The following is a 7,811-nucleotide window of genomic DNA, read 5'->3' on the forward strand; positions in this document are numbered from 1 at the left end:
AAGTCTGAAAAATAAATAAATAATGAATAAATGCCACAAAGTATTCGTAAGCACAGACAATAACAAAGCAAAGTCTTAGGCTAATATGGATTTAATCAGAAATAATTTGCATTCGACCAAGCTAATTTCCCTCTATGACAGGCCGTGTGGATAGCAGAGGCCATTGACATTACATGTCTTGACTTATAAAGCTTCAGATATATAACATCCTTATAAGAGATGAAATAAATGGTCTCAAATAAACTTTCACAGAGCAGATGCAAAAGTGACTGGAAATATGATACTTGGACGCTAACTATCAAAGGGTCACTGTCAAAACGGAGGGATTAACCCAGCAGAGCTGTATTGTGTTTGTTGTGAGTCCAGATTTCTTCAAAGTTTTCTCTAACAACTTGGGCCATTAGATAGGTTGCATGCTTGTAAAATACACAGCTGCTATGTAGCTGGGAAGGACTGCCTGAAGACAGGCTTGAATTCTGATCTTGGCAGTGGGGAAAATGTCTGAAAAAATATTGGATCCTATTCAGTACAGATAAGGATAGGGAAAAACTGTCCACAATTCCTCAGAAAATTATGGAGAGCATTGAGATGGACTGCAAGCTTAATAGGAGTCAGCTATGTCTCATGGCTACAGACAAAAGACAAGTATTGGCCTGGGTTGTACAAATGTGAGTCCAGCCTGTAAACCATGTGGAGTAACCCTTCTGCTCTGATCTACATGGCAAGGCCTTAGCCAGAACATCCCATCTAGTCTCAGGACAGCAAACTCCAAGGTGTACAACGACTGTAAACAGCCTGGATGAAAGCAACAGGAACAATCAAAGATTTCAAATAACCTCACCTGCAAGGAGAGCTTTGAACAAACTGGGGTTGTCCATTATAAAAGAGAAACCCATCAGAAGATAATATACAACAAAAGTTTTCAGATTCCTGTAAGTCTCACTTGCCTGTCTAAGCCCTGGCACTGAACACGCTCCACCTCAGAAACACAGAGCAGATAATCAATACATGCTTTAGGAATATATGCCATGTGGTGGAGGGTGGTCCAGTGAAGACCACGGTGTAAGTAAGAACTTTTGGCTATTGCTCACAAAGAGCAGGATCTGCTGATAGCCTTTGCCTCCAATAGCCCACCCAAAAGACGTCACAATGAAAGGCAGATTCTGCATCCTGCAAGAGCAGCTGGGCCAGAGTGCGTGAGACCTTGATTGAAAACAGGCTGCTCTTCATACTTCAGCTCTGCTTCTGGCAATGTGTGAGAACTTCCTCATTCCTAGAGGGTCTCCTCATCCCAGATGAGGGAGCTGGTGTCTGGGGAAGACCTTTAGTATTCATTACAAAAATGTTTCCACCCTCTCATTGGTCTCTCTTCACTTCACCAAAGCATGCAGACAATCTTATTTTTCAGAAGCACCCACCAACTCTCCCTTGACTGGCTCTGGCAGTGCTACTCAAATGCCTGACTCACTCCTACTGCTGTCAATGGAAAATGATTTCATTGATGTAAAGTGCTCCTCTGGTTTCAGTGGGACCTGTAAAGGACCCCAAAGCAATGGTACCAAAACATGAAGGAACCCACAGCTTCCACAAGTGACTTATGAGATTGAAGAGTAGGGGCAAAACCCTGAAATACAAGTGGAAGAGCATTATGCTGGACCACAGTCATGCAAAAGGCACAGAAAGACCAAGCTGCATAGCTCTGTGGGTTTGGGAGTGATCTCCCCTCCCCAGGCAGACTAAAATGCAGCAGCTACATGGATTCTCTCCAGGGGAAAGGATGAAATGCCAGTCCCTGGTGAAGCTGCAGGTTCCCAGCCCTAATTGCAGTGGATGGAACATGCCACGCTCCAGCTGGAGGGAGAGAAGCATCTCCAAGTGCCAAGGGAGGGGTGTCCCCAGTGCTTACAAAGCCTAGAGGAAGGTCCAGTCAACAAGAACAACAAAGAGCAATCAAAACTTTGTGGAATATGAAAGGAAGAAATAAGTAAAAGCAGATGGACTTGTACCACAGAGGGCTTTTCCCTTGCATCTCTGGCATACCAAGAATGGTCACCTCCCCTGCCCAGATCATCTCTGTCCTCACTGAACTGGACAACTCTGCTCTCAGTTTTGTCTGACAGCCCTTGTTCATGGAGAACACTAAACCTCAGAGCCCCATCACAAACATTGCAGACAAATTTTTAACCACCTCACTTGCTCCAAAGCAAAGCCAACCAACCTGGAGTCCCAGCACAATGAATGCACAACACAGTTACAGTGCTGAACAGGTCAAAAATCTTTGAAATTTCATATAATACTTTGTTATCTCCATTGTTTTTCCAGGTAGGTTCAAACATGATCGTATGTATTCTGGTCTAGCCATTAATTTAAATATTACTTAATGCAGAAGTTCACATTGATTCCATTATATCAGGGCAAAGACATGAGAGCAGGGTCAATTTGGCCTGAGCCACTTTCTGATTGATGCACAGTGTGTTACTCAGGGATGTAACTTTGTTCTTTAATAACAACTTCCACTTAACAAATGCAAGTTTTTGTATAGGTCAATTCTAATCAGTTCTTGGTCTGGACGGGGAAGACCTCCATATGTTGCATACTCTGCTGTAGATGTGTTTATAGTACAAAGACAGCATCCTGAGCACACACAGACCACGCCTGTACTCTCAGTGAAATCCTGATGTTACTTCATCATGACAAGAAGTTACATTGCTTCAAAGGCAGCAGCCTGGAGCAGTATAAGTTTTTTGCACAAACTCTCGGACCTTTCCCTGAAAGCAGGGGACAGCAGTTATGCCTGAGCCAAGACAACCATGCATCAGTGGCACTGAATAACTTGATTTGGTTTTTGGAAAATTCTGTATTCAAGCCAGGCCACTAAAAGCCACTCAGTATCCAAGGTATTTTTGCCATTTGTTAAAAATGCTGAATAGTCCTTCCAGCTAATTTACTAGCATAAAATCCAGCACATTTTAATTGCTGACTAATTAGCAGAAGTCTTACTGGGCCTATGTCTTAGGTCTGCTCTGAAGAAGGAAAATAACAAAAGTGCCTGGGGAAGACCAGCATGGCCTGCAGCCATCAAGAAAAGACCTCACCAGCATGAGAAGTTTGGCTGTATCTCATTGGCAGTCAATGGAAGCCCATGAAGAAGTAAGTGCACTCATAAATATAACTCCACACAAGATACTGGCTAGTGGAAGGTGAGGACACTGCTGTATATTGCAGAGCTGAGGATCTTCAAAGAGATCATTCCCAGCTGAGCATTTTACATGCACACACAGCATTGCAAAGGCCTACCATTACTATTTATTTTAAGCAAAAAGAATGGCTTTTGAGTGATAAAGATGTGGGCTCAAAAAAAAAGCACTAAAAACTCCTACTTGTCTATTAATCATCTTGCATGGATATCATGAAAATAGAGGTAAAGTAATTTTTAGTCGATTTTAGGTGACAGCAGCTATGCTTCTTCTGATCATGATTTAACACATCCCTTCTACCAAATGTCTGGTTGGAACCAATTGATGTTGTTCCCCTGTCTTTGGTGCTGATCTCCACTAATCATCAATACCAGCCAATGTTTTTATGTTGCCGTCTGTATCCTATGCCAGTAGACGCCCTAGATTTAAACGAAGTTTACGAAGTAGGCATACAGAGAAAGTTCAGGTAGGATTTATGGTTATCATGAGGGCAAAGGAAATTGACACTCCCTTTCAATGCTGCTCTCTGCTATGTAGATGTTGTAAAGACCAATCCAGGTGCATCAAGTTTAGTATTTGCATGTGTTTGGAAGACTGAGCTAAGAAATGGACAGCCCATGAGAATCACCTACCACCTTCTGGATTCACATGCTCAGGTTACAGGAGCAACAGAGATTCCCTGAGCTGACTCCAAACAAGCTGGGACATCCAGCTAGAGTGATGGAGGCCTGTATGGAGAGACTAGATTATTCTGAAGAGCAAGGAGAGCCACACCAGCATGGCCCATGGCCAAGCCCAGACAGCCTCCCAAGCTGCTTGGCTCAGCTGTGACACAACTGCATCCTTGCAAGTGAGCAAGGAGCTACCTGGAGCATCTCCACAGGGCACTGCATCACACAGGGTAGAGGTGCTGAGAGGGATCACAGTCTAACAGACAAAGGGCAGGAAAGGGAACAGAGACTTAGAGTCGCTTACCTGAAGTTACAGAGCTGGTTACAGAGCCACAGAGACAGGAACTGCCCCCAGCTCAAGCCTCCTGTCCACTTGACCACACTGTCAGTCTGCCAGCAGAGAGTTCAACATACAGTTTAAGCTACTTGCACACGTATGGTTGCTGCCACGTGGCTCAGGAGGAGGAAGAATAGTAACAGACTATTTAAGGATAACATAATACGGTATATCAGAGAATTCTGAAAGGGGCCCAAGCCAAGTAAGTTTTTTTCCCCCTCTTCATTGGAATTTTCTTGTGCATGCATGTTTTATTCTGAAGATGATATTTGTTTGCCTGGAAGAGGAGATTATTCTGCAGACTATCTTCTTTAAAGAAGAAGAAAAGAAGAATCTTCCAGGTCACTAGAAAAATGTACAAGTTTTGTGGGGTTTTTTTTAAAGGAGAGATCAAATGCAAGAAAGGCACACAATGAGAATATATATAATATATGTAATATATATGTATATAAAATAAAGTGAAATAATGGAAATAATGGGAAGAAAATAATCCTTTAGGTTTTCAGATTAACCGTGCATTTTCTCAGCCATGCTTAATTCAAGCATATTTTAATATCCTGGTTCTCTTCTGCATCCAGGTCCACCTGGCTCTGCCAGGGAAGTTCCTTCCACGCTTCACCACTGTTAAGGTGACACTGAACAAACACACGGATGAGCAGTTTTCATGGGTTTTATATTTCCAGGCAAGAGTATGCCTTATACTCTTTCATCTGTACTACCTATCCCCACAGTCAAATCACAAACTCACCAGGGAGAGACATGGTAATGGAAAATAAAAAAGGACCTTTTCTCTTCTGTGTATAAGAACAGTAAGCCCCACAACACTTTACCAATGTCATTTAGTATAACCATGCTCACTGCTTCCCAGCCTGAAGATTCCTACTCTATGTTTCAGCCAATTTTGACTGCTAAAGGTTCTTCCAGTAGACACATCTTCTGCACAGTAAATGGAAACTCACAGACAATATATTTACTTTTCTTATCAGCCTTTCACCCCTAGACTGTAGGTTTTTCAAACATAGGTCAAAAACTGCTTATCTAGTTTCTCTCCCTCACATCCTTCCAGCACTCAAGCAAATTTAATCCTATTTATCATGCTTGTCAACCATATCTGAATTTTTTATAACTTTGCAATTAAGTATTATTTTTAGTATCATCATGTTCTTCTCCTATACCCTAAAAAGTGGTACACCTTAGCATCAGAGACGATTTCAAGTCAAAAAGGACCTCTTGAACTCACCTGGTCCTACATCCTGCTTGAAACAGGGCCAACTAAGAGCAGTTTGCACTAGACCTTGTCCATTCAGGTTCTGAATAGCCCCAAGGATATTGATCCCATAACATCTGTGGGCTCCTATTCATGTATCCTGCTCACAAGTCTCAAAGTGATTGGCTTTTTTTAACTAATATCTAATAGAAATTGCCCTTTTTGGAACTTGTATCCCTTGTCAAGCACTGTCTGTCTCTGAATCAAACAGTCTGGTTCTCCAGCATCCTGTTGGGTACTTCTAAAGAGTATAACTGCTCACACAGCAATTTCAGTCTCAACTGAAGACAAAAGTTGGACTTCATCTAGGAAATGAGAGCAGTTCCTTCTACATCAATATTTTCATTACTTTCAGCAAAGTAAAGCTGAATGCTAGAAGGACAATGCAAAAGAATTCCTAACCAAAAGCTAGCGAAGTAACTGGGAGTCTTCCCATCACTTACATTAAGCTTTAAGTTAAATCCAGGAAGTGGACAGATACCACAATGAGAAGAAGTTTAGGGATGCATTTTCTTAGTGGCTTAAGGCAAACTGTTTTTAAAAATTGTCCCTGCATGCATGGATTGCATAGCAGAACCCTTTTTAATTCCTACTTGAAAAAGCAACAACAAAAAGATTTCTTACAAAATTGTCATTTGGTACTCAAAGAATGCTTGGCATAAGTTGAGGAGGATATGGTATAATTTTTCATGAGTAATAAATGTTTAAGTCATGCTTGAAGTGCAAAATTCAATTCAACTTTAATTAGGGAGGCGTCACTAAAGCTGTTATTATGATTTTATAGGCCACAGAGGAGATCAGATCAAATTCTCAAGTTACAATGAACAGGGCAGAAAAGGCAAAGAACAGATCACATACAGGATGATTCAGTTCATCAAAACTCCACTAACTTTTGTTACTATTCTAATCTATCTGATCCAGAGATGACTACTTTTTAAGGATCTCTGGTACAGGCTGTAATGCTACTACACAGGAGGGCTTCAGAAGCACTGTTGCCTGGCCTACACCATGCCATGGACTAAATCTTTGGGAGGAGCTGGAGCATGTTGAGCAAGCTCTGCTAGGCTATTAGCCCAAGTATGACCAGATACCTTTCCAGTTGCAGCAGCATCAGCTTTGCCATAGTCTAAAGCTGTTGGTACATGTGCCTCTTTTTTTTTCCCTCTCCTCAAAATAAAAAGGATACACCTGCACTAGTATCAGTATGCCAAATATGCATACATCATCCTGCACAGGCATCATAACATGCCAGCTCTCCGTCATGATACAGCAGATCAACTGGCAGAGCACAATCACATGAATGCAAAACAATCAAGCTGGTCCTCCAGTGCACAGAGCCAGAACCCCAGCAACTGCTGTCAAGGGAAAGATACAGAAAATATATCACAATACACTACCTGGATTGTTTGCTGAGATAAAGAAATAATGTTTCTGCTTAAAAATAAAGAACTAAGACCACAGGGAGACAGCCACATGTATGACATCACTGGTGACCCTCAGAACATATGTTAGAGGGAGACAAGGTTCCACCATTGTTTTATTTCTTCTGCCACTTAAGGCAATAATTAATCTCTTAACTCTGGCTGAAGACACGATTTTATGGGAAATGCAAATCAAGACACTCTGTGACTTAAAAGCTGACAGGATAACTTTTTTTTTAATTAAATAGTTTCATTTTCAAAATATTTGCAGAAAAATGGACACGTAGTCAAAGCAAGTACTACAATAATGCTTGACAATTGTTCAGTTTTTTGCATGTGCTGCATGAATAGCTATAAGAAAAAAAAAAGAAAAAGAAAGTAGAGAAACGTACAGTAAACCATAGAAAACAGAAGAAAAATGGTGTTACAAAAAATACATCAGTAGGTGTAACAATGATCCAGCCAGGTCAGATCATGATAGGAAACCATACTTTGGACAGGTCCTATTAAAAATAGAGAGGTTCATGTTGCACAAGCCTATTCTGCAGTTCCTGAGAAGCCGAGCAGTGAAGCAGGCTCTCCCTGGCTTCTGGGCTCTAAGAGGCACTGAACAACGTAGGGCAGGACAGCTGAAACAAAACGAAGATTTATGGAAGGGAAGACTGGAGGGGAAAAAACAAACTCTCTTTGCTATTGATGCCTTACAAGACAGGACATTAAGAGGTGGAATTGTCCACAGGTAAAATCAGAGAATGACAGAAAAAAATCCTTCCCTTCATGGTAAGTAAGGGCAAACTCCTAGTAGAAGCAGTAGTACCAGCTATGGATTCTAGAGAGCAAGGTGTGGGAGGGGATATAAGTAACTTATTTTGTATATAGGTCCAACCTGCACAATTATGTCTGCCATCTTTACTTTGA

This window comes from Chiroxiphia lanceolata, chromosome 6, assembly GCF_009829145.1.
Source record: "Chiroxiphia lanceolata isolate bChiLan1 chromosome 6, bChiLan1.pri, whole genome shotgun sequence".
NCBI classification, from domain to species: domain Eukaryota; kingdom Metazoa; phylum Chordata; class Aves; order Passeriformes; family Pipridae; genus Chiroxiphia; species Chiroxiphia lanceolata.